General features: G+C 41.1%; 1 pseudogene; it reads right to left on the reverse strand.

Moving 5' to 3' along the window:
• Positions 1-11,940: 11,940 nt before the first annotated feature.
• Positions 11,941-17,062, reverse strand: LOC120248595 (annotated as a pseudogene).
• Positions 17,063-24,338: the final 7,276 nt, after the last annotated feature.

The raw sequence follows: 24,338 nt of genomic DNA on the forward strand, positions 1-24,338 counted from the left end.
GGGAAACCTGCTGTCAGAGAAGGGGGAGGCCTGCACATGTCACCCTGGCCAGAATTCCTGGCTCTCTCTTTTCATTGTTTGTTGGCCGTAACCAAGTAATATCTATAGGTGTGTGGGGTTGTTCATGTTCTGTTGTGTTTAGGGAGGAGTAGCTGGATCAGGAAGGGGGTGGAGACTTAACAGCACATTGCTTCCTCTGCATGCCTCTATAGTGGCTGTTTTGGCCGGGGTGTAATTTCATTCTGCATTTAGTCAGGGCACGAGAACACTCTCAGCACTTGGGCAGTCCCACACAGAAGCCTGGTACTTAGCAGGATACAGGACATGAATGACAGGAGGTCCCTGTTCTTGGGCACCAGAATCAGGGGTGGGGGGAGGTCATGGTCCCTCTCAGCATCAGAGTTAAAATCTACCATCAGAAACATTATGTAGGGGCACCTGGGTGGTTCAGTCAGTTAAGCTTCAGACATCGGCTCAGGTCATGATATCACGGCTAGTGAGTTCAATCCCCACATCAGGCTCTGTACTGACAGCTCAGATCCTGGAGCCAGCTTTGGATTCTGTGTCTCCCTCTCTCTCTCTCCCTCCCCCACTCATGCCCTGTCTCTGTCTCTCAAAAATGAATAAGTGTTAAAAAAAAAAAAAAAAAAAGAAACTATATGTGGACATTTTTCCCCCCTCTGTGGTCTGAGGCCTTGGGAATGATTTAGGACAAAGGCAAACAGAGCTGCTAAAAGATGCACTTTCAGATTGCAAAGATTTAGGAATCTTGATCCTCAGCCCTCTCTTGTCATCATAAGATAACATCTTTCCCAAACCTCTTTTTAGAACCTCTCTCCTCTGGAGTAGAGCTCCAGGTTACTTGGAGAAGTATGAGAACTTGAGATGAGTCTCGAAGGCTATTAATGAGAGATAACTATAAGAATATTGACTCTGAAAGTTATTTTTAGGCTGATTCACAAATACTGAAAGCAAATGAGAGACAGAGTAAGAAGAGTCACAAGCAGGAGCTGTGAGCAGGGGAAAGGGGGAAATTGGCCTAGCATGGGTTTCCTTTGTTACCAGGTCTCTGCTCTCAGAGTCTAGTCTCATGACTGTGACATATTCCCTCTGGATAAGTCACTCGGCTTGGCTCAGGAATGCTCATCATTTCCTATATCCTAGGGCTGCCTATTGCTTACAGCTTAGGGAGTATTTTGCCAGTAACACTAATATTTTCAGAAAGCAAAGTGGATTAATGCATCTCCAAATCTTTAAATGTTAATATTTAAAAAGTGGGCCAATTTAGAAGAGAAGTTAAAGACTGTGACAGATAGGGAATGGGGGTGCCCTGACATTCTGCACTGATTGAAACTCAGGAGGCAAGGGGACTGTGGGTGGGGGTGACACATGGCTGTAGGTCTTGGTAATCTGTATGAACAGACAATGGAGAGAGAACAGGGAAGCACACGTATAACCCAGTCACAACATTGGCATTGCCGCCATGACGGACTCAGAGTCACCTCCAGGTGGCCAGGGCGTCAGGACGGGGAGATACGGGGAAGGACAAGGATTCACAGGACAAAGGGGAGGCTGCCTACAGGTCAGGAGCATGGAGGAAGGGGAGTTAGGTAAGGAGCCGAGGTGGAATTTTTCCTTCACAAATGGCAGAATCCAGCCGCCAGGAGGATCGCAGTGTGCATGGTACTGTCTCCAGTGACATCTTCAGGCCATCTGCGGAATAACTGTTCTCTGAGGGATCACATTTTCTTGAGAGGATTTCAGGAAAGTTGAAGACGTCCGCTGAAGCTGGATGCTTAGGTGCCACGATAGCGCATCATTCTTCATCGTCCCGAGGGAGAGCTGTGAGTGTTCCTTCTCCTGAAACCCTTCTAGCTGAGCAGTTCCTCTCATCCTGCTTTTGCAGTGACTCCAGCCCATCCCCCTCCCATTTTCACAGTCCCCTCATTAGTGAAGGCCCTGTGTTACCATAGTAGCCGTTGAGTCTACAGGTACAGTCCCTGAATGCTTACCAGGGTTGTCACTTGGCGTACTTTTTTCTATTTAATCTTCACAACCATTCTGTTAGGTGGGTACCATTATTTCTGTTTTAAAGGAATCAGAGGCTCAGAAGGGGTAAGCCCTTCACTCAGAAGGCGGAAGTGAGTGTGCAAACCTATCACCCTACGCTGCCCCTCTTTCCTTTGCTCTCCATACTCCACAATGTTGCTTGACTGTTTTTGTTTTTTTTTTTTAATGTTTATTTTTGAGGGAGAGAGAGAGAGACAGAGCACAAATGGGGGAGGGGCGACGGTGGGGGGGACACGGAATCCAAAGCAGGCTCTAGGCTCTGAGCTGTCAGCTGAGAGCCTGATGCAGAGCTCAAACCCACACACTGTGAGATCATGACTTGAGCTGAAGTTGGACACATAACTGACTGAGCCACCCAGGTGCCCCTTGACCGTTTAAAATGAAAACATTTGCAAAAGTACTGACACAAATGATACATTGTAGTTTCTATGGTAGTTCGTTTTTAAATTGAAATATAACACTTGCACATGGTTAAAAACTCAAGTAACATAAAAGGGCTGCAATTATACAATTAAATCCCCTTTCACTATTATTTCTAACACACATTTTTGTCATGGTATTTCCTGTAACAGAGCCTGTAGAGACCTACCGCGGCCTGCAGCGTGGAGTCTGAATTCCTCAGGCAGCATTTAAAACCCTCCAGAGTCAGACTCTGCTCAGCTTGGCCACTCCTAGTTCCCATTTCTCCCCGGCACCAACACTCCATCCAACTTCCCTGGGCTTCCCTGGGATATGTACTCTGTTCTCTGGCTCAGTCCAAGGACCAACTTCTTTCTGTTTCCTTGGCAGGCAGGCCCTTTCCAAGAGTCTTTCCCTGTCCTCCCTCTCTCTGGGGAACTGTGTTCTCTTCTGAACCCTTCTAATTCTTATCGTCTGTCTTACGTACTGGGCCCATGGTCACATGTTGCCTTGTACTGCCTAATTATTGCTCATGTCCTCATCTGATTCTAGTTAGACACTGAAGAATGTGAGGTGGAATGGGCGCTGCTGGGTGTGGAGGAAAGCATTCATTGCTTCTGTGTCTCCTTTGTCCAGCCATTGTTTAAGGCATGAGTATCCCCTTTCCTTCAGACCTACTATAATCGTCCTTTGACTCTTCTTTTCTGTCAATACCTGACTTTTCATCCAATCAGTTTTTCTTGTCTCTCTGGAAATCATCTCAAGAACTCATAGGGCCCAGCTTCTGCCTTGGTGTTATTCTTACTTTATAGAGGAAGGAAGTCCTGTGGAATAAAGGCTCTTAGGAGGACAGGAAGTCAAACCAGAGCCACCCTAGAACGCAGCCCATCTGGGCATTAGAGCATTTGTAAGAGGAATGAGGAGATTATAAATAGACCTAGACATACCCTCCCCCCTTCTCTCTCTCTCTTTTTTCTTCTTTTTCTGCCTGAGAGTAACATCTGGTGGGCCCCAGAGTAAGGAGGAAGACCCCTTCTCAAAACCTTTAGTATGGAAATGGATGAGGTTCTGGAGTCTTGCTTAGTGCTTAGTCCAGCTCCCCAGGCCAAGAGATCAACAAGGAAACTGGGGCAGGATTTTCAGCGTAGAGGAATAGTTGAACATTTGCCTAGAGTACCCCTTGGGTTAAAAGTCCCTGGGGGACGTACAAGGAGGGGAAGGGGGCTGAACGGGAGTCAGTCTGGTTGATTGAGAGGTTCCCAGGCAGGATGACACATCCTCAGAAGGCCCATCAGTAGACCACAAGGCTGAAGGCGCACGGACACGTGACTGGCCAGACCCAGCAGAGGCACAGCTGGGAAGGCCCAGCAGCTGCCTTTCCAGGGTAATCTTTGATGGATTTCTGTAGCAGCATTTCCAACAGCAAATATCACAGGTCAAGAGCTTGACCTAGTTTAACAAAGCGTAACAAAAACTAACCTCATCAGGAAACAGCCTGGTGTAGTCTATTTGACTCAGGTAACATCTAGAACCACTCATTTCTCAGATAAGTTTTCCTTCAAGAGGAACTCCTAGTTAGGAGTTTAGGTTTTCTGGTGCAGGCTCCACATCTCAGATGGATCACAGAGAACTTCTTCCAGATCTCATCATAGATGTCAGGGCACCGTTGCAACCCTCCACTGTCCAAGGCTTACCTTTTGGCTGCAAGTCTTTTTGTTCTCGTTTCAGGTCTAGCAATTTTCCAGGCCAGCCCTGGGTGATTCATCTTGGCTAGAGCAAGACTGAAAGTTAGCAGAGTGGTATGTGAGAAGGTTGCTGTCTGGAGGGTGTTGAAGTAAGGCTAAAAATAGGTGGGGGTTCCTCGGGCAGCCTCCTTCGTGGCCACAGGCACCACAAAAGGAAAAGTCACCAGAGAAATCCGCCCACAAGAGAGGACAAAAGCCCCTATCTCTGTCACCCCTTTTGCCCCACAGAAAAGGCTCAAGGTGACAGTGAATTTGGTGCTTGCAAAATATCACAGTTCCTACAGACAGGCTCTTGTTCCTCACTCTTAGACCTTAGATCAGAGGCTCTCCTTCCAGGTGAATCCACTTTCCTAGTTCCTGCTCCAGGATTAAGCACAGATGTCTGTCCCCAACTGCCTACAGCTATATTTAGTCAAAAGATGGGTTAAGATAAGGTGAAATATTGACACACTTGGCTAATATGAAAAAAGAAATCTCTAAAGAAAAAAACCTTATTATAGATATAAAAAAAATAAACATGAATCCATCAAGCATTTCTTATGTATTTATTTTGTACCAGGCACTGTGCAGGGGTCTGGAAGTACAAAGGAAATCAAAGAGGGCTCCCATTCTCAAGGAGCTTATACGTGTGGAGAAATAGGTACATGAGTGATTCTAGTAAGGAGTGTTAAGGGCTATCGTTGAGGTAAGAACAAAGTACTCTGGAGGCACGGAACAGGGGAGGCCACAGCAGATGGGGAGGGTTGGTCAAGGATGGCTTCTGAGGGACAAGTAGGGGTCAGGCAGAGAGGGATGAAGGGCATGCCAGAGAAGGTTGAGTCTGTGGCGAAGCATGGAGCTGTAGAACAGCCTGGTGGTGTGTGGGGAGGCTTGACGTGTGGTAGAGGAAGATGAGAGGGTTAGGCAGGAAGGAGATGGTGCGTGGCCATGTGACTGAGCAGAGACGCTGGCACAGCACCCTAGAAGCCACTGAGGGAGTGTTATATGGTGACTATCAGCAGTGTGTGTTTCAGAAACAGTGTGGCAGATAGACTGGAGCGGGTGAGACACGAAGCTGATGACCAGTTAAAGGCAGTGACTGGAATGTGAAGAAGAGAGATGGCTAAAGAGAGATCCAAGAATGAAGACCTGCCCGCCATGGTGACTAACTGGATGTGAGGGAAGGGAAAGAGGAAACATCTAAGTTCTCAATTTCTGATTTGGGCTGCCTAGTGGGGAAACAGGAGGAGAAGCAGGCTGCGGGGGAGAGGATGAGTTCCGTCTGGGATATGTCGATCTGAGAGCCTGCTGGATATAGAACAGGTGATTTAATGTGGGCGGTTCTAAGAGAATGAAATATCTAAAAGTCATCCGCTTCTCAAGAAATGAAGGCAGGGTGAAGACAAAGCCACCCAGGAATTGCGTGGAGAGGTCGAAGGTGGAAGATGGGAACAATAGCATATAAGGAGCGAGCTGAGGCTAAAAAGCCAGCAGAAGAAACCAGGAAAGACCATTCAGAGAAATGAGAAGGAAACCAGGAGAGAGGGCTGTCCCAGAAGCTATAAAAGCTGAGCGGTGCAAGACGATGATCATTGCAAAGAGTGTCGAGTGTGTCTGTGTGAATTGCTCACTACTTCTTCTCAAGGCTGGCTTGAGAGGAAAAAGGCCAGGCTGAAAGAAAAGAAGGTTTTACTTGAGATATGATGTTTACTTACTTATAAACATACACAGATGAACTAAGGGAGTCCTTTGGGGCTGTGAATTCAAGGTTTACCATTAGTACCTTAAAAGCATGTAATAAAAGTACAGCATCGTTTTCAGTTTGTAAGTGAACAGATGGAAGTAGATTAGGTTAAGGGATGTACCAGAATCGCCCAATTAAATACAGCAGGACTCATCTCCAGATCTCTAGACATTTAGCCCACAGCTCTTTCCTCTAGATCAGTGGTGGGTTCTCAAATGTCCACTTGTGTTAGAGTCACCTGGAGAGCTTTTGAAACAGGTATTGCTGACCTCCTCCCTCAAGATTTTATTTATTATTATTTTTAAATTATTTTTTATTTATTTCTAGGAGAGAGAGAGGGAGACAGCGTGAGCAGGGGAGGGTCAGAGAGAGAGGGAGACACAGACTCTGAAATAGGCTCCAGGCTCTGAGCCGGCAGTCAGCACAGAGCCCGACGCGGGGCTCGAACCCACGAACCGCGAGATCATGACCTGAGCGAAAGTCGGATGCTTAACCAACTAAGCCACCCAGGAGCCCCTTATTTATTATTTTTTTAATGTTTCAAGTTTTTATTTCAATTCTAGTTAGTTAGCACATAGTGTAATATTAATTTCAGGAGTAGAATTTAGTAATTCATCACTCACATCCAGTACCCAGTGCTCATAACAAGTGCCCTCCTTAATACCCATCCCCCACTTGCCCATCCCCCACCCACTTCCCTCCATCAACCCTCATTTTGTTCTCTTTTGTTAAGAGCCTCTTATGGTTTGCCTCTCCCAAGATTTTAATTCAGGAGGTCTGGAGTGGGACTTGAGAACCCACTTCTTACAAGTTCCCTATTCTCTATTGCTTCTGGCCCAGGACCGCTTTGAGAACCACTGTTCTACATGCTTCTTTTTCCCTAAAACTTACAAGTCCTTGAGGAGTGTAGAAAGCGGTTAAATCTCCCAGATTGCTTAATCATTAAGTAACCTTCCTTATAATATTAATTTGCTTAGAAAGAATTTTTTTTTCATGCAAATAAGAGTGTCTTTGTGGAAAGTATGAATATAGTACGGAACTTTGTTCAAAACTCTGTTTTAAGCACTCGTGCTCTTCTATACACTCTTGTAGCCTTTGGGGATTTGGTCAAAACTCTGCTCTCAGGGAGAGTCCCTTGTGCAGGAGACACAACTATACTAGATAAATGAGTGAAATATAAAATAAGTTAGAGTGCTGAAGAGAAAAATAAATCAGGGAAAAAAGGTTAGACATGTCAGGGCAAGAACAAACTGAGGGCTGATGGGGGTGGGGGAGGGGAACAGGGGTGATGGGCATGGGGGAGGGCACTTGTTGGGATGAGCACTGGGTGTTATATGGAAACCAATTGGACAATAAACTATAAAAGAAAAAAAAAAAAGAAATGTCAGGGCAAGGAGGACATGTTAAAATTTGGGAGTGCCCGGCTGGTGATCAAGAGCACATGTCTCCTGAACTTGGGGTCATGGGTTTGAGCCCCATAGAGATTACTACGAAAAATAAACTAAAAAAAAAAAAAAGAGAGAGAGAGAGAGAGAGAGAGGACCTCTTAAGATTCTAAGGAGGGCGGCTGCGAGGATTAAAGGACAACCTTGGCAGACCAATGATCTGAAGGAAGGGAAAGAGTGAGTTGTATGAGTATTTAGGGGAAGAATGGTCTGCACACTCTTCAGTGAGTGCAAAGACCCTGAGGTGGCAACACCCTTTGAGGAAAGCAAGGACTCCATGTGAGTGACCTAAAGTGACTCAGGGGAAGAGTAATAGGAAATGAAATCAGAGATAACAGAGCTCCAGATCAGTGTTGGGGATCTTAGGGATTGATTTTTAACAACATTTAGAAATTTCTTCCATGAGGTACCACTCTGTTTTTCTTTACCAAAATGTACTCTTTACTTTTGAGGGAACACTAGGTCCCAAGCTTGAGCTATGGATCTCCCAGCACTAAGATCTCATTAGTGAGATCTCATTAGTGGCTAATGAGTTTGCTCAACTGCTTGTTGTACCAAAACAATTGAATACAGACCAGCTTGGAAAGACAAATAGAGAAGGAAATGTTTCTTTGGTTACCTTTTACGTATATATGGGCCCTACCCCATTCTCTCCCTCCCTAGTCCACTGCTTCCCCCCCCCCCCCCCCCCCCCCCCCCCCCCCCCGCTCCCCATCTCTTCACTAAATGCCAAGAGAATTGCCCTGGCAATGTGTGCTGCATTTTTTCTGCATTACAAGTTACGTTGTGTGCACTTCTGGGAAAAATTGACCCCACCCATATGAGTCGTGGGCGGTGGCTCAGACCTTTAGTTTGTCAGCCTAAACTCTTTTTATGGTCAAGCCTTTTGGGGCCTGGCACACCCCACAACCACCTGTATTGGAGAAAAAATGATTCATTAACACATTAAAGGATAGGCTGCCAGAACTGGCAGATTACTGAATTTATATTCAAACATAGAGAAATCTTAAAAGTAACAGTTGCCACGGTCCAAGGCAAACTACTAGGCTGGATGGATCATTGTTCTAAGAAAGTTGTGCATTTTTTATGGTCTCGCAAAAACAATATGACTCGAGGTAGAATTAGGTCTGAGACACAACGAAGTGCCTGACTATTGTCTGCAGAGCCTTGAGCGGGGTCCTGCACAAACACGTGGGACTAAAAAGATGCAGTCCCGGACTCCAAGAGGTTATGTCCGAGGCCTCTGAAAACGGAGTGGTATCTAAGAGGATTCATGTTGTCACATCGGTACATGAGAAAGAGTTTCCAGCAGAACAAAAGAGAATTCTAAGCTTCCCTCACAATTTGGTCTTGAATTGTCAGAGACCACATTTGTTTCCTAAAACAGAAGATTGTTTGGAAGCCATATTTATGCATGACCAAGTTATCTGTGGGTAAAAATTTTGAAGCATTGGATTTAAAAACACATGAGTTTTCATCAATGACTACCCTTTGAATTGGCTCTTAGGGGCTCGCACAGAATAGAGAGTGACTTTCTGTAGGTGAGACTCCCCACCTCTCTAGAGCAGGCTGTCTGAACCACCCAAGGGAAGACACCACTTGTGGGCTGCTTCTAGGCAACTGGTCCTGCTTCTAGGGTCTGGGGTCCCCTTTGTGGGCAGGAACAATTATTTTGTTGATCCTTAGAATCTTAGATGCTAGGGGCTGAAGTGCTCTTAAAGGTCATTTAGCCCCAACTACTACATCTATGCTTAAAGCACGCCTCACCAAGAGGTCTAGCAACTTTGGTAAAACACCTCTACTGTTTGTACCTAGAATTAGTATTAGGTGAGAAGAGAGACCCCAATTTCACTCACTCAGGAAGGCCTTTGTGTAGGAGATAAGTTTTGATGTGGTTAAATTTGTTCACTTCAGATGTAATTCAGTTCAATTAAAGAGAGGAAAAGGAAACTTGACTAATGCCTCTTTTCTTTTGTCAAAGGAAACAATGTTGTGGATGGAGAATCAGGAATATCTTTTTGAAAAAATGGTAAATGGCAAGCACCCTACACTTGTATTTCCCTCCTAATGAGAAAAACAACCCCAAATTTCTGACCACAATAGCATAGTGCTTAATAGTGCCCCCACAACCCAAAAAGCCATAACTTCTTGTCTCCACCAACAAAAACAAATTTTATGGCCCAGTCCTTACATGAATCACTCTGTGAAAATGATAGCAAATGTAATAATGCCAGACAGCTGCAATTATCTAAATGTTTCCCTATTAGCCGTTTGAGTGGCTGAAGCTTAATAATCAAATCAGAGTGAATGCTAATTGAAATCTAATAGAGCTTACATCATGTGATTAGGTATTAGAATTTGATTCCAATATTGTTAAATTACAGACAAGGCCCATCAAATCACACTAAAAATAAATATTGTAACCTCAATGGCAAAAGGAGATGGATTTTTTCAATAAAGAGGGATCAAACTGGAACCTGTTTGTGCGGTGTCACTGCCACCTACTGGGACTTAGGGGAACTGCAGAGACAATCTTTGAAAGTGGGGCAGAGCCATTTCTATTTTCCCATCACAAGTTTCTTGACAATGGAGAGTATGATTAATGGTGTTTCTGGAAGAGGCAGCCAAGAAGATTCCGGCTGGGAGGGTGTATGTTGGCAAGAACTAGAGGTGAGGTTGGATGGACTTGGTGGGACTGCCTACAGAAATGAGCCTTAACACTCCCTGTGTCCCCGGTGACTTCTTTCCTCTCCTAGTTCTGCTAATGGAAGATTCGCTTTCTATTGGCAATGCCTCTAGAATAAATAACACTTATTGAATCTCTAATATGAACACAGTCTCAAAATCCTGTTGAATAACGGAAGTATAAAACGTGGTCCCTTCCTCAGAGAGTTTATAATCAGTTCTGTGGAGAGGTTAGAGAAAAACACATGCTACCTTGTACCAACAATCGTGGACTGGCTTCTGTCATAGAGGAGGCTCCGAAGAAAGAATGCTTGGGATGTAAATGTTTGGAGGCTTTGCATGTATGACAATGCCTTTGTCCCACACGCATGCTTAAGACAGTTTGGCTAGATAGAGTATAATCTTCTCTCACTTGTTGAATGCATAGGGAAGCTTGATTTGTAAAATCTATGCCCCTGGAACATGAGAGACAGTAGAGGGATAGCAAAACAAATTAGTTGCCTAATTTACTAACTACGTAGAAACTTAAAAACATAAAGACTAAAGTCTTTATGTGTGCATATTGGATTTGGACTGAATTCTCCCTGGCTTTTTTTCAAAAAATTTCGGTAAAATATACAAAACATAAAAATTGTCATCTTAATCATGTTTAAGCATGCAGTTCAGTGGTATTAATTATGTGCATATTGTTGAACGCCATCACCACCATTCATCTCTGGAACTCTTTTCATCTTACAAAACTGAAACTTCCTACCCATTAAACAATAACTCCTTACTCCCCATCCCCCTAGCCCTTGGCAACCGCAATCCTACTTTCTCTCCCTATGATTTTGACTACTCTAGGTACCTCATATAAATGGAGTCATATAGTATTAGTCTTTTTGTGGCTGGTTTATTTCACTTAGTATAATGTTCTCAGGGCTCATCCATGTATCGCATCTGTCAGAATTTCTTTCTTTGTTAAGGCTGAATATTCCGTTATAAACATATACCACATTTTACTTACACATCTGTTTATGGACTGTTGGGTTGCTTCCATGATTTAGCTATCGTGAATTATGCTGCTAGGAACATGGGTGTGCAAATATATCTTTGAGTCCCTGCTTTCAATTCTTTTAGGTGTGTACCCATCAGTGGAATTGCTGAATCATATGCTACGTCTATTTTTAATCTTTTGTGGAACTGCCATACTGTTTTCTACAGTGGCCACACCATTTTACATTCATACCAACAGTGCACAAGGGTTCCAATTTATCTGCATCCCCAACAACATTTTTTATTTCAAATGAAAAAATATTTTAAGTATCCTCCACTCCCAGTGCGGGACTCAAACTCACAACCCCGGAATCAGGAGTCAGATGCTCTACTGACTGACCCAGCTAGGCAACCCTTGCATTTTTCCATAGTTGCTATCCTAATGGATATGAAGTGCTCTTTCACTGTGGTTTTGCTTTACATTTCCCTAGTGATTATAATGTTAAACATCTTTTCATGTGCTTATTGGCCATTGGATATCTTCTTTGAAGAAATGTCTACTTAAGTCCTTTGCCCATTTTGGAATCAGGTTATTTGTTTCTTTGCTGTTTAGTTTTAGAGTTCTCTATATATTTTGGACATTAATTCCTTATCAGATATATAGTTTGGAAATATTTTTTCCCATTCTAGGGATTGCTTTTTCATTCTGTCACAAAAGTCTCATTTTTGGAGGGAGTACCAAATTGCTTCATTTGAAAGAATGGTACAAATGAAAGAACCTAAGTGTTTATTTTGGTAAGGCGTATAGAAAAGGTAACCCCAACATGCATGCACTGGCTTGATGACCAGGAAGTCACCTCCATGGCTGTGACCAGGGAAGTTACCCTCAGCCTAAGTCTTAGCTCTTGTTATCATTGTCTCTCTGCGTATGCTTGTCAAAGAGACACTTTGCTGTGCCAGGTTCTTGTATAAGTTGGGTATGTGGTCATCCAATACTTGATGGGTTTTACCTGCTAATTCAGGTAACAAGTCCCAATGAAGTCACACAAGTGGGGGGTTTTGTCAGTGGCCAATTCGGGTATTTCCAGTAGTGACTGATTCATGCTTTCCAAGTAAAATGCATACTCCATTGCATTTGGCCTGTTTTCCCAGTCCTTTCTGGTCCAATTTCTTGATAGCCTTAAGAAGGATGTGGTCATTGGTTCCGCAGCTTTATCGGTTTCTCAGCTTGCTCTTTCTCCTCATGAGATTGGTGAAGAAAATATTTGACGAAGTTCCTCAAAGCCACATCACCAAGGTCAAAGTAGTAAGACATGGATAAGTAGATGTAGGAGGTGTAGAGTTTCAGGTTGATCTGGCAGTGGATAGTGGCCTCTGAGGCCTGGTGGTATTTCTCACCCACCAGTGAGGGAGACAAGGAAGTCAAGGTGAGCAGCTGAAGAGAGGCAGCAGCACCGGCCCCGTGCTGGAGAGGGGTGATGGCCTTGGGGCAGTCTGAGACTGTGAGGAGGTGCCCAGTGCTGGCTCTGAGCAGCCAGCGGGGGTGAGGGCTAACGCCTGTTCCCTCCAGGCACTGTCAAAGCAGGAAACCGTGGCAACTCTCAGGAAAGACTGTTGAAAGTGTCCTTGGATGCACAAAAGTTTGACATTTTCTTGAAGTCTGACTTGTCTATTTTGTCTTTTGTTGCCTGGGCCTTTGGTGTCATATCCAGGAATCACTGTCAAATCCAATGTCATGAAACTTTTGCTCTGTGTTTTCTTCTAAGAATTTTATGTTTAGGTTGGTGATCAATTTTGACTTAATTTTTGTATATATGGTGTTAGATGAGAGTCCAATATCATTCTTTTGCATGTGGATTTTCAGTTTTCCCATTACTATTTGTTGAAAAGACCATCCTTTCCTCCACTGAGGCTTTGGCACCTTTGTAAAAAATCAGTTGTCCATCTATATGAGAGGATTTATTTCTGGGCTCTCTATTCCATTCCATTGGTCTTTATGTCTATCTTTATGCCACTACCATGCTGTGTTGATTACTGTAGTTTTACGATAAGTTCTGAAATCAGGATGTAGGAGACCTCCAATTTTGTTCTTCTTTTTCAAGATTGTTTTAGCTATTCTGGGTCCCTTGAAATTCCATATGAATTTTAGGATCATTTTTTTCTATTTCTGCAAAAAAATGTCATTGAGATTTTGATAGGGATTGCTTTGAGTCTAAGGATCATTTTGCATAGTATGGATATTTTAACAATATTAACTCTTCTAACTCATGAGCATGGGATATGATTCAATTTATTTATGTCTTTAATCTCAGCAATGATTTCAGTTTTAAGTGTATAAGTCTTTTTCCTCCTTAAGCTAATTGTTTTTTTAAAAATATTTTTAATGTTTTATTTATTTCTGAGAGAGAGAGAGAAAGACAGCATGATCAGGGGAGGGTCAGAGAGAGAGGGAGACACAGAATCTGAAGCAGGCTCCAGGTTATGAATTAGCTGGCAGCACAGAGCCCAACACGGGGCTCGAACCCACGAACCATGGCTCATGACCTGAGCCAAAGTCAGATGCTTAACCAACTGAGCCACCCAGGCGCCCCTAGTTAAGCTAATTCTTATGTATTTTACTCTTTCTGATACCTTTGTAAGCAGAATTGTTTTTTATTTTTATTTATTTTTTTTATTTAGAGAGATAGTGTGTGTGTGCACAGGGGAGGGGCAGAGAGAGAGGGAGAGCGAGAGAATCCCAAGCAGGGAATGTGGGGTTTGATCTGATGAACCAGAACCAAAAAATCATGACCTGAGCTGAAATTAAGAGTTGGACATTTAACTGACTGAGCCACCCAGGTGCCCCTATGTTTATTTTTATTTATTTTTTATAAGTTTATTTCCTTTGACACACACACACACACACACACACACACACACACACACACACACACAGAATCCCAAGCTGCTCCAAGCTGTCAGCAAAGAGTCTAACATGGGGCTTGATCCCATGAACTGAGAGATCATGACCTAAGCCAAAATCGAGAGTCAGATACTTAACTGACTCAGCCACCCAGGTGTCCCAGTAGAACTGTTTTTTTTTTTTAATTTCCTTTTTAGTTTGTTCAATATTAGTGTATAGAAATTCAACTGATTTTTGTGTGTACTTTATATCCTGCTGTTTTGCTGAATTCATTTATTCTAACAATTTTTTGGTGAAATCTTTAAGGTTTTCTACATATAAGATCACATTATCTGTGAATAGAGATAATTTTACTTCTTTCTTTCTGATTTTAGATGTTCTTTTGTTCTTTCTTTCTCCTAATTGTTCTGATTAGGGCTTCTGATACTATATTGAATAAAAGTGGTGAATGCAGGCATCATTACCTTGTTCCTCTCTTAGAGAAAAAGCTTTTAGTCTTTCACCACTGAGTATGATGTCTTCTGTGGGTTTTCATAGATGGCTTTTATTATATTGAGGTAGTTTCCTTCTATTCTTAGTTTGGTGTGTGTGTGTGTGTGTGTGTGTGTGTGTGTGTGTGTGTCCTAAAAAAATGTTGAATTTTTATCAAATGCTTTTGCTGCATCAATTAAAATGATTAGTTGAGGGTTCTGTTAATATGATGTATTCTACTGATCAATTTTTGTATGTTGAACCCTCCTTGAATTCCAGGAATAAATCCCAGTTGGCAATGATATATTATCATTTAATTATGCTGTTGAATTTGATATGGGGGTTTCTCAAAAAGTTAAAAATAGAACTACCCTACAACTCAGCAATTGTACCACTAGGTATTTACCCAAAAGATACAAAAATACAGATTCAAAGAGATATATTCACCCTCATGTTTATAGCAGCATTATCAACAATAGCCAAACTATGGAAAGACCCCAAATGTCTATTGACTAATGAATGGATAAAGAAGCTGTGGTGTGTGTGTGTGTGTGTGTGTGTGTGTGTGTGTGTCTGTATACACATATACATATACATACAATGGAATATTACTCAGCCATCAAAAGTAATGAAATCTTGCCAATTGCAATGATGTGGATAGAGCTAGAGTGTATTATGCTAAGCAAAATAAGGCCATCAGAGAAAGAAAAATACCATATGATTTCACTCATATGTGGAATTTAGGAACAAAACAGAGGAACATATGGGAAATGGGGGAAAAAAAGAGAGAGGAAAGCAAACCATAAGAGACTGTCAAAGACAGAGAAGATTGATGGAGGGAGATGAGTGAGGGATGGGGTAAATGGGTGATGGGCATTAAGGAGGACATTTGTTGTGATGAGCATTGGGTGTTATATGTAAGTGATGAATCACTAAATTCTACTCCTGCAACCAGTATTATACTATATGTTAACTAACAAGAATTTAAAGAAAAATTTGACCAGAAAATGCCATTGAATTTGGTTTGCTAGTATTTCTTCAGAATGTTTGTGTCAGTGCTCATGAGAGACAGTAGTCTGTGGTTTTCTTTTTTTGTAGTGTCATTGGCTTTGGTATCACAGAAATACTGACCTCATAAAATGAGATTAGAAGTGGTGGTCCCTCCTCTTCAGTTCTTTGAAAAGTTTGAGAAGGATTGGTATTAGTTCTTTAAATGTGTGGTAGAATTCACCTCGGAAACGTCAGGTCCAAGGCTTTTGTTTTGGGGGAGGTTTCTGATTACTGACTCAATCTCCTTACTTGTTATAGGTCTATTCAGATTTTCAATATCTTATTTAGACTTGGTAGTTTTCATGTTTTCTAGGAATTTGTCCACTTCATCTAGGTTATCCAATTTGTTGGCATGTAATTGCTCATAGTATTCTCTTATAATCATTTTTATACCTGTAGATTCAGTTTTTAGGTTTTTTTAGTTTTTCGTTTTTTCATTTTTTTAGTAATTTGTGTCATCTCTCTTTTTCTTCCTATTCAGGAATACCTATCCAGCTAAAGGTACATCAATTTGTTGCTATTTTAGAAAAACCAACTTTTGGCTTTATTGATTTTCACCATTGTTTATTACATTTATTACTTTTACCCTTTATTACATTTATTTCTGCTCTACATTATTTTCTCTTCAGCTAGCTTTGAGTTTTTTGTTACGTCTTTTCTTGGTTTCTTAAGTTGTTAAGTTAGATTAGTGATTTGAGATCTTTTCTTGTGGTTGTTGTTTTTTTAATAAAAACACTTAGAGCTATAAGTTTCCCCCTTAGCACTGCTTTTACTGTGTCCCATAAGTTTTGGTATGTTGTGTTTTCATTTTCATTAGTTTCTAAGTGTTAGAAAATTAGAAATTAGAAAATGTCCCTTGTGATTTCAGTTTTGATTCATTGGTTATTTAAGTGTGTGTTGTTAAATGTCTACAAATTTATTACTGTTCCAGTTTTCCTTCTTTTACTGATTTCTAACTTCATCTTGTGATGAGAGAAGGTATTTTGTATTATATCCATTTTTAAAAATATTTTGAGACCTAATCTGTGGCCTAACATATGGCTTATCCTGGAAGAACGTCCCATGCGCACTTGAGGAGAATGTGTATACTGTTGTTGTTGAGTAGAGTGTTCTATATATGCCTTTTAGATCTAGTTGGTTTATTGTGTTGTTCAAATCCTCTCTTTAATTATCTTCTATTTGTTGTATTCATTATTAAGAGTAAGGTGTTAAGGTCTCCAACTATTATTGTGAAACTTCCATTTTTCCCTTCAATTCTGTCACTTCCTGCTTTATATATTTTGATTTTCATTATTAGGTACATAAATGTTTATAATTGTTATCCTCTTATTGTATTCAACCGCTTATTAATAGAGAATGTCTTTCTTTGACTAGCAAACTTTTAAAATGTTTGTTTATTTTTGAGAGAGAAAGAGAGACAGAGCACAGAGTGCAAGCAGGGGAGGGGCAGAGAGAGAATCATTGAGTTCTAAGCAGGCTCCAAGCTCTGAGCTGCCAAAACGTAGCCTGACAAGGGGTTCGAACTCACAAACCTTGAGATCTTGACCTGAACTGAAGCTGGACACTTACCCTACTGACTCACCCCAGGAAACCCCATCTTGCAAACTTTTTAAAATTTAAAGCCTATTTTGGGGGTGCCTGGTGGCTCAATTGGTTAAGCATCTGACTCTTGATTTCCCCTCAAGTCATGTTCTCACGGTTTGTGAGTTCGAACCTCATTGGGCTCCATGCTGACAGTGCAGTGTCTGCTTGAGATTCTCTTCCTCCAACCTTCTCTCTACTCCCCCTGCATATGCTCTCTTTCTTTATATAATTAAATAAATAAACTTTTTAAAAAGACTATTTTGTCCAATACTGGTATAGCCACCTCTGCTCTGTTTTGGCTACTATTTGCAGGGAATGTCTTTTTTTTTTTTTTTTTTTTTTTTTTTTTTTTTTTTTNGTGTCTGCTTGAGATTCTCTTCCTCCAACCTTCTCTCTACTCCCCCTGCATATGCTCTCTTTCTTTATATAATTAAATAAATAAACTTTTTAAAAATCATCTTTTGTCCAATATCTGTATAGCCACCTCTGCTCTGTTTTGGCTACTATTTGCAGGGAATGTCTTTTTTTTTTTTTTTTTTTTTTTTTTTAATCCTTTCACTTTCAACCTTTTTGTGTCTTTGGATCTAAAGTGAATCTCTTAATAAAATAAAATGAATCTATAGTAGAGAGCATAGAGCTAAACCATTATTTTAAGTCCATTCTGTCAATCTCTGTCTTTTGATTAGAGAGTTTAATTTATTTACATTTGAAGTAGTAACTGAAGTATTTGAAGTATTAACTGATAAAGAGGAACTGTCATTTTGCTATGTGTTTTCTATATGCCTTATAGCTTTTTTTTGGTCCCTTATGTCCTTCATTGCTGTCTTTTGTGTTTAGCTGATATTTCTGCGGTAAAATGCCTTAATGCCCTTCTTCTTTTGTGTATAATCTAGAACTATTTTCTTTGTCATTACCATGGGAATTAGATTTGACCCCTTTAAGTTATAAATATTCTCATTTGAATTTATGCTGCCTTAACTTTAATAACATACAAAAACTGTGCTCCTATACAGCTCCATCCCCATTCCATTTAGTTATTGATGTCACAGGTCCATCTTTATACATTGTGTCCCAAACCACACATATATTGTTATTTATAATATGTTAATCAGTTGTGTAGGAAATAAAATGTGGGATTCCAAATCAAAGTTATAACACCAGCTTTTAGATTAATGATTTTTTTAATGTAGTATTCTTAGGGCACCTGGCTGGCTCAGTCAGTGGAGCATGTAACTCTTGATCTTGGGGTTGTAAATTTGAGCCCTATGTTGGGTATAGAGATTACTTAAAAATAAAATCTTAAAAAATTTAGGATTTCTCTCTTAAATGTTCTTATTCTCTTAAATCATGTAGAAAGCAAAAAGTAGAGTTACAGACCATTTTTACAAATGATACTAGTTTTATAGTTGCCCACATATTTACCTTTACAATATCTTTATTTCTTTACACAGCTTCGAGTTACAGTCCAATGTCTTTTCATTTAACCTGCAGGACTCCCTTTAACATTTCCTGCAGGGTAGGCCTGGTGCTAACACATTTCCTCATCTGGCACTCTCTTATGTCTTTCTCATTTTTGAAGGACAGTTTTACCAGATACAAGATTCCTGGTTCACAACTTTTTCATTTAGCACTTTGAATATTTCAGTCCATTGCCTTCTGGCTCTCAAGGTTTCTGATGAGAAATCTGTGAATAATGTTATTGAGGATCCCTTTTATGATGACTTACTTCTCTCTTGGAGTGTTCAAGATTCTCTCTTGGTCTCTTTCTTTCTTTTTTTATTTTTACACTTATTTATTCTTGAGAGATAGAGGGAGACAGAGCATGAGCAGGGAAGAGCAGAGAGAGAAGGAGACACAGGATCTGAAGCAGACTCCAGGCTCTTAGCAAGCATTCAGCACAGAGCCCGACATAGGGCTCAAACCCACAGACTGTGAGATCATGACCTGAGCCAAAGTTGGACACTCAACTGACTGAGCCACCCAGGTGCCCTTGGTCTTTTTTCCTTCAATAGATTGATCACAATATGTCTTGGTGTGGGTCTCTTTTGACTTCATCTTATTTGGAATTTGTTGAGCTTGTTGGGTGTTTATGTTCGTAACTCATCAAATTTGGCACGTTATCAGCCCTTATTTCTTTAAATAATCTCTTCCCCTTTTTCTCTTTCCTTTTCTTTAAAAAAATTTTTTTTAACATTTATTTATTTTTGAGAGACAGAGAGACAGAACGTGAGCAGAGGAGGGCAGAGAGAGGGAGACACAGAATCTGAAGCAGGCTCCAAGCTCCAAGCTGTCAGCCCAGAGCCCAAGGCGGGGCTTGAACTCATGAACCACGAGATCATGACCTGAGCTGAAGTTGGCCACTCAACAGACTTGGCCACCCAGGCGCCCCTCTTTTTTTTTGAGACTCCCACACTCTGCATGATGGTTTGCTTGATGGTAGACTCTATTCACTATTCTCTAATCTTTTTTCCTTCTGTTCCTCAGACTTGATAATTTCCATTCTCTTTCTTCAAGTTTGCTGATTCTTTCTTCTGCCTGCTCAAATTCATCTTTGACATTTTTATTTTAGTTATTGTACTTTTCTGCTTTCGAATCTCTTTTTGGTTTCTTTTGGTTATCATGGGAATTGGATGGGGTAATCATCTCCATATTGGTATGTCCACTTTGTTCACACATTGTGTAGTAGGTCTACCTATTGAGACAGTTCTGTTGATTGGTTTTTTCCCTCTTCCTGTTTCTTTGTATGCCTTGTGATTTTTTTTGTTGTTGTTGAAAACATGAGTATTTGAATCTAATGATATGGCCTACCTCTGGAAATCAGATTCTCTTCCTTTCCCAACATTTTCTGGCTTTTGCTTTTGTTTTGTTTTTCAGAAGACCTGTAGGCTGGGGTGCCTAGGTGGCTCAGTTGGCTAGGCATCTGATTCATGGTTTTGGCTCAGGTCATGATCTCATGGCCATGAGATCAAGCCTCGTGTTTGGCTCTGCACTGAGTATGGAGCCTGTGGGGATTCTCTTACTCTCTGAGCTACCTGCTCGTATTCTCTCTCTTTCAAAATAAATATTAAAAAAAAAAATTGTAGGTGGTCTCTGTGAAGGGTCAGCCTGCAGCATAGAATTAAGGTGCTCCCAGGTCATTTTTTGAGTCTGTGCTTTTCTCTGGGGATATATGGTGACTTTCTTCTTCATTTTCTTTTTTTAATGTTCATTTGTTTTTGAGAGAGAGAGAGACTGCGTGCACGGAAGGGGCAGAGAGAGAGGGGGACAGAGGATCCAAAGTAGGCTCCGTGTTGACAGCAGGGAGCCCAATGTGGGCCTCAAACTCACAAATTGTGAGATGATGACCTGAGTTGAGTCAAACACTTAACTCACTGATCCACCCATGGGCCCCTATATGGTGCCTTTCTAATTTCCCCTATATATACAGTTGCTTTCGAATGCCTTAGTCGTTATTGATTGATTGATTGATTGATTGTAACCTCTATACCCAACATGGGGCTTGAACTCATGACCCCGAGATCAAGAGGATCACATGCTCTTCTGAGTGAGTTAGCTAGGTGCCCCTGAATGTCCTAGTCTTTAATGTCTGACTCCTGAGATGCGGAAAAAGAAGAAAATGAAGAGGCGGGCAGCAAGGGGGGAAATGGGACTAGTCCTCTAAATTTCACTGAAGTTGCTTCAGTCAGATGGAGAGAGGCTTGCAACAATGTGAGGCAAGGCCCACGGGGCAGGGCAACAATAGCTGCCCATCTCTGTGTCTGCACCTGTGTGATCAGATGAAGCAGTTAGGGATCAGGGTACAGAGCCCCAGTATTTGGAGGACAAAATCCTCATTGCCAACCCTGGTTCCCATAGTTGTACGTAGGCCACTCCAGGAATGTCTGTAGAGCTGCCTGCCTGGAGGGCTAGAAGGTGAAGGATGTGTAGCTGCTATTGAACCAAGAGTTGAAATTGACCAAAATTAACCTGTTTGCCATCCAGACATTTCTCTGTAAGTTCAAACCTTTAGTAGAATCCAGAGCTCCAAAATAGTTACATCAGTCAGATTTTATCAGTGTGGTTGTTGTCTAGGTTAGGAGACAGATTTCTGGTGCTTCTTATCTACTGTGTTCTCAGAATCCTTTTTTCAGCCTTGGTTTTTTAAAAAACACTTGCTCCTTCTCAAAGGGAAATTTTTAAATGACATAAAATCAAATGATAAATGACATAAAACCAAATTACAAAATTAACTTATTTACCCTTTCACAATGCATACGTAAATCATCATGTTGTATACTTCTGTTTTTAATTTTAGTTTCAGCTAACATACAGTGTCATATCTGGTTTAGGTGTACAATATAGTGACTCAACAGCTCCATGTATCACTCAGTGCTCATCAAGATAGAGTACTCTTTCTTTTTTTTTAACTTTATTATTTTATTTTAGAGAGAGAGTGAGTGGGGGAGGGGGCAGAGGGAGAGAGAGAGGATCCCAAGTAGGCCCCGTGGTCAGCACAGAGCCTGGCACAGGGCTTGATCCCACAACCCTGAGATCATGATCCAAGCATTGAAATCAAGACTCAGACGCTCAGTCAACTGAGCCACCCCGGTGCTTCTCAAGATAAGTGAGTGTACTCTTAATCCCTTTCACCTTCTCACCCATCCCCCGACTCCCCACCCCTCTGGTAAACATCCAATTGTTCTCATAGTCAAGAGTTTGTCTCTCTCTGTTGGTGTCGCCTAGATAATGGCTCCTGCCACTTGAATCTGTGGGTTGTGATGAGGAGTGAGGAGCCATGTCCTTTATCCCTGGCTCCTATGGGCTTTGCTAACTGGAGGATGTGTTCTATCTGGTGTTGAGCAAATCCTAGGAACTTCATCTAGCTGTCCTGCATTAACCTGTGAGCAGCTTTCAACTTAACAGGAGAAAAAACTGCATAGAAATTTTGAGACACTTTAAATATTTAGACCATGTTGACTTCTTTATTGTAATCAAATACTTGGTTTTGTCAAGGATTGTAATAAAATACTTTAGTGCAAAAAAAAAAAAAACAAAAAAACAAAAAAAAGAGTTTGTCTCTCTCTTTTTTCCCCCTCTTCGATCATTTATTTTACTTTTTAAATTCCCCATATGAGTGAATCATATGGTATTTGTCTTTCTCTAACTGGCTTATTTTGCTTAGCATTTTACTCTCTGGATCCATCTATGTTGTTACAATTGGCAAGATTTCATTCTTTTTAATGGCTGAATAGTATTCCACTGTGTGTGTGTGTGTGTGTGTGTGTACACACATGTGATATATATATCACATCTTCCTTATTCATTTAACTATCAATAAATACTTCAGCTGTTTCCATAATTGGGCTATTGTAAATAATGCTGCAATAAACATAGGGGTGCATGTATTCCTTTGAATTAGTGTTTTTGTATTTTTTGGGTAAATTCCCAGTAGTATGATACTGGATTGTAATGTAGTTCTATTTTAACTTTTTGAGGAATCTTCATACTGTCTTCCATAGTGGCTGCACAAGTTTATAACCACTGTAAACAGTGCACAGGGCTACTTTTCTCCACATACTTGCCAACACTTGCTGTTTCTTGGATATTTGGTTTTAGCCACTTTGACAGGTATGAGGTGGTATCTCATTGTAGTTTTTTTTTTTAATGTTTATTTTACTTAATTTTCTTTCTTTCTTTCTTTTTTTTACATTTTTATTTATTATTGAGAGACAGAGACAGAGCATGAGCACGGGAAGGACAGAGAGAAGGGAAGACACAGAATCTGAAACAGGCTCCAGGCTCTGAGATGTCAGCACAGAGCCCAACACGGGACTCAAACTCACAAACTGCCACATCATGACCTGAGCCGAAGTCGATGCTTACTGACTGAGCCACCCAGGCGCCCCATGTTTATTTTACTTTATTTTACTTTATTTTACTTTATTTTATTTTATTTTATTTTATTTTATTTTATTGAGAGAGAGAGAGAGAAAGTGTGTACACGCAAGTAGGGAGGGGCAGAGAGAGGAACACAGAGGATCCAAAGTGGGTTCCAAGCTGGCAGCAAACTCACAAACTGCGAGATTGTGACCTGAGTTGAAGTTGGATGCTTAACTGACTGAGCCCCACCAGGTGCCCTGAGTTGTAGAAGTTCTGTATGTTTTTTATACTGACCCTTTGTTAGCTATGTCATTTGCTGATGTCTTTGCCCATTCTGTAGGTTGTCTTTTAGTTTTGTTTCTTTTCTTTGCTGTATAGAAGCTTTTTATTTCAATGTCCCAATAGTTTATTTTTGCTTTTATTTCTCTTGTCTCAGGAGACATATCTATAAAGATGTTGTTATGGCCAATGTTGGAGAAATTATTGCCTATGCTATGTTTTAGGATTTTGATAGTTTCCTGTCTCATATTTAGGTCCTTAATCCATTTTGAGCTTATTTTTGTGTATGGTGTAAGAAAGTGGTCCAGTGTCACTCTTTTGCATGTAGCTGTCTAGTTTTCCCAGTATCATTTGTTGAAGAGACTTTTTCCCATTGCATATTCTTTTTCTGTTTGTTTTGTTTTGTTTTGTTTTTTTGAGAGAGAGAGAGAAAGAGAGAGAGAGAGAGAGAGAGAAACAGCATGAGCAAGGGAGGGTCAGAGAGAGAGGGAGGTACAGAATTCGAAGCAGGCTCCAGGCTCTGAGCTAGTTGTCAGCACAGAGCCTGATGTGGGGCTCGAACCCACGAACCGCGTGATCATGACCTGAGCTGAAGTCGGACGCTTAATCGACTGAGTCACCCTGGCGGCCCCCCATTGCATATTCTTGCCAACATTGTCAAAGATTAATTGACCTTCTAATTGTGTGTTTATTTATGGGCTTTATATTCTGTTCTGTTGATCTATGTGTCTATTTTTGTGTCAGTACCCTACTGTTTTGATTACTAGCTTTACTATAACTTGAAGTTTGGAATCATCATATGATTGAGTTGGACGCTTAACCTACTGAGCCACTCTGGCACCCCTATGTATTTTTTAAACTGTTTATTTTATTTTTGAGAGAGAGACAGAGTGTGAGTGGGGGAGGGATGGGGAGAGAGGGAGACAGAATCCAAAGCAGGCTCCAGGCTCTGAGCTGTCGGCACAGAGCCTGACATGGGGCTTAAACTCACAGACTGCTAGATCATGACCTGAGCTGAAGTTGGACACTTAACTGATGGAGCCATGTAGGCACCTCATGTATGTATATTTTTTTCAGTGATCAGGCATTTATTTATAAAATTATCTCTACAGCGTACACATCTTTAGCTACAATTCACTTTCCATTTGAAG

This window comes from Hyaena hyaena, unplaced genomic scaffold (assembly GCF_003009895.1).
Source record: "Hyaena hyaena isolate Hyena2069 unplaced genomic scaffold, ASM300989v1 scaffold_599, whole genome shotgun sequence".
Taxonomy (NCBI): Eukaryota; Metazoa; Chordata; class Mammalia; order Carnivora; family Hyaenidae; genus Hyaena; species Hyaena hyaena.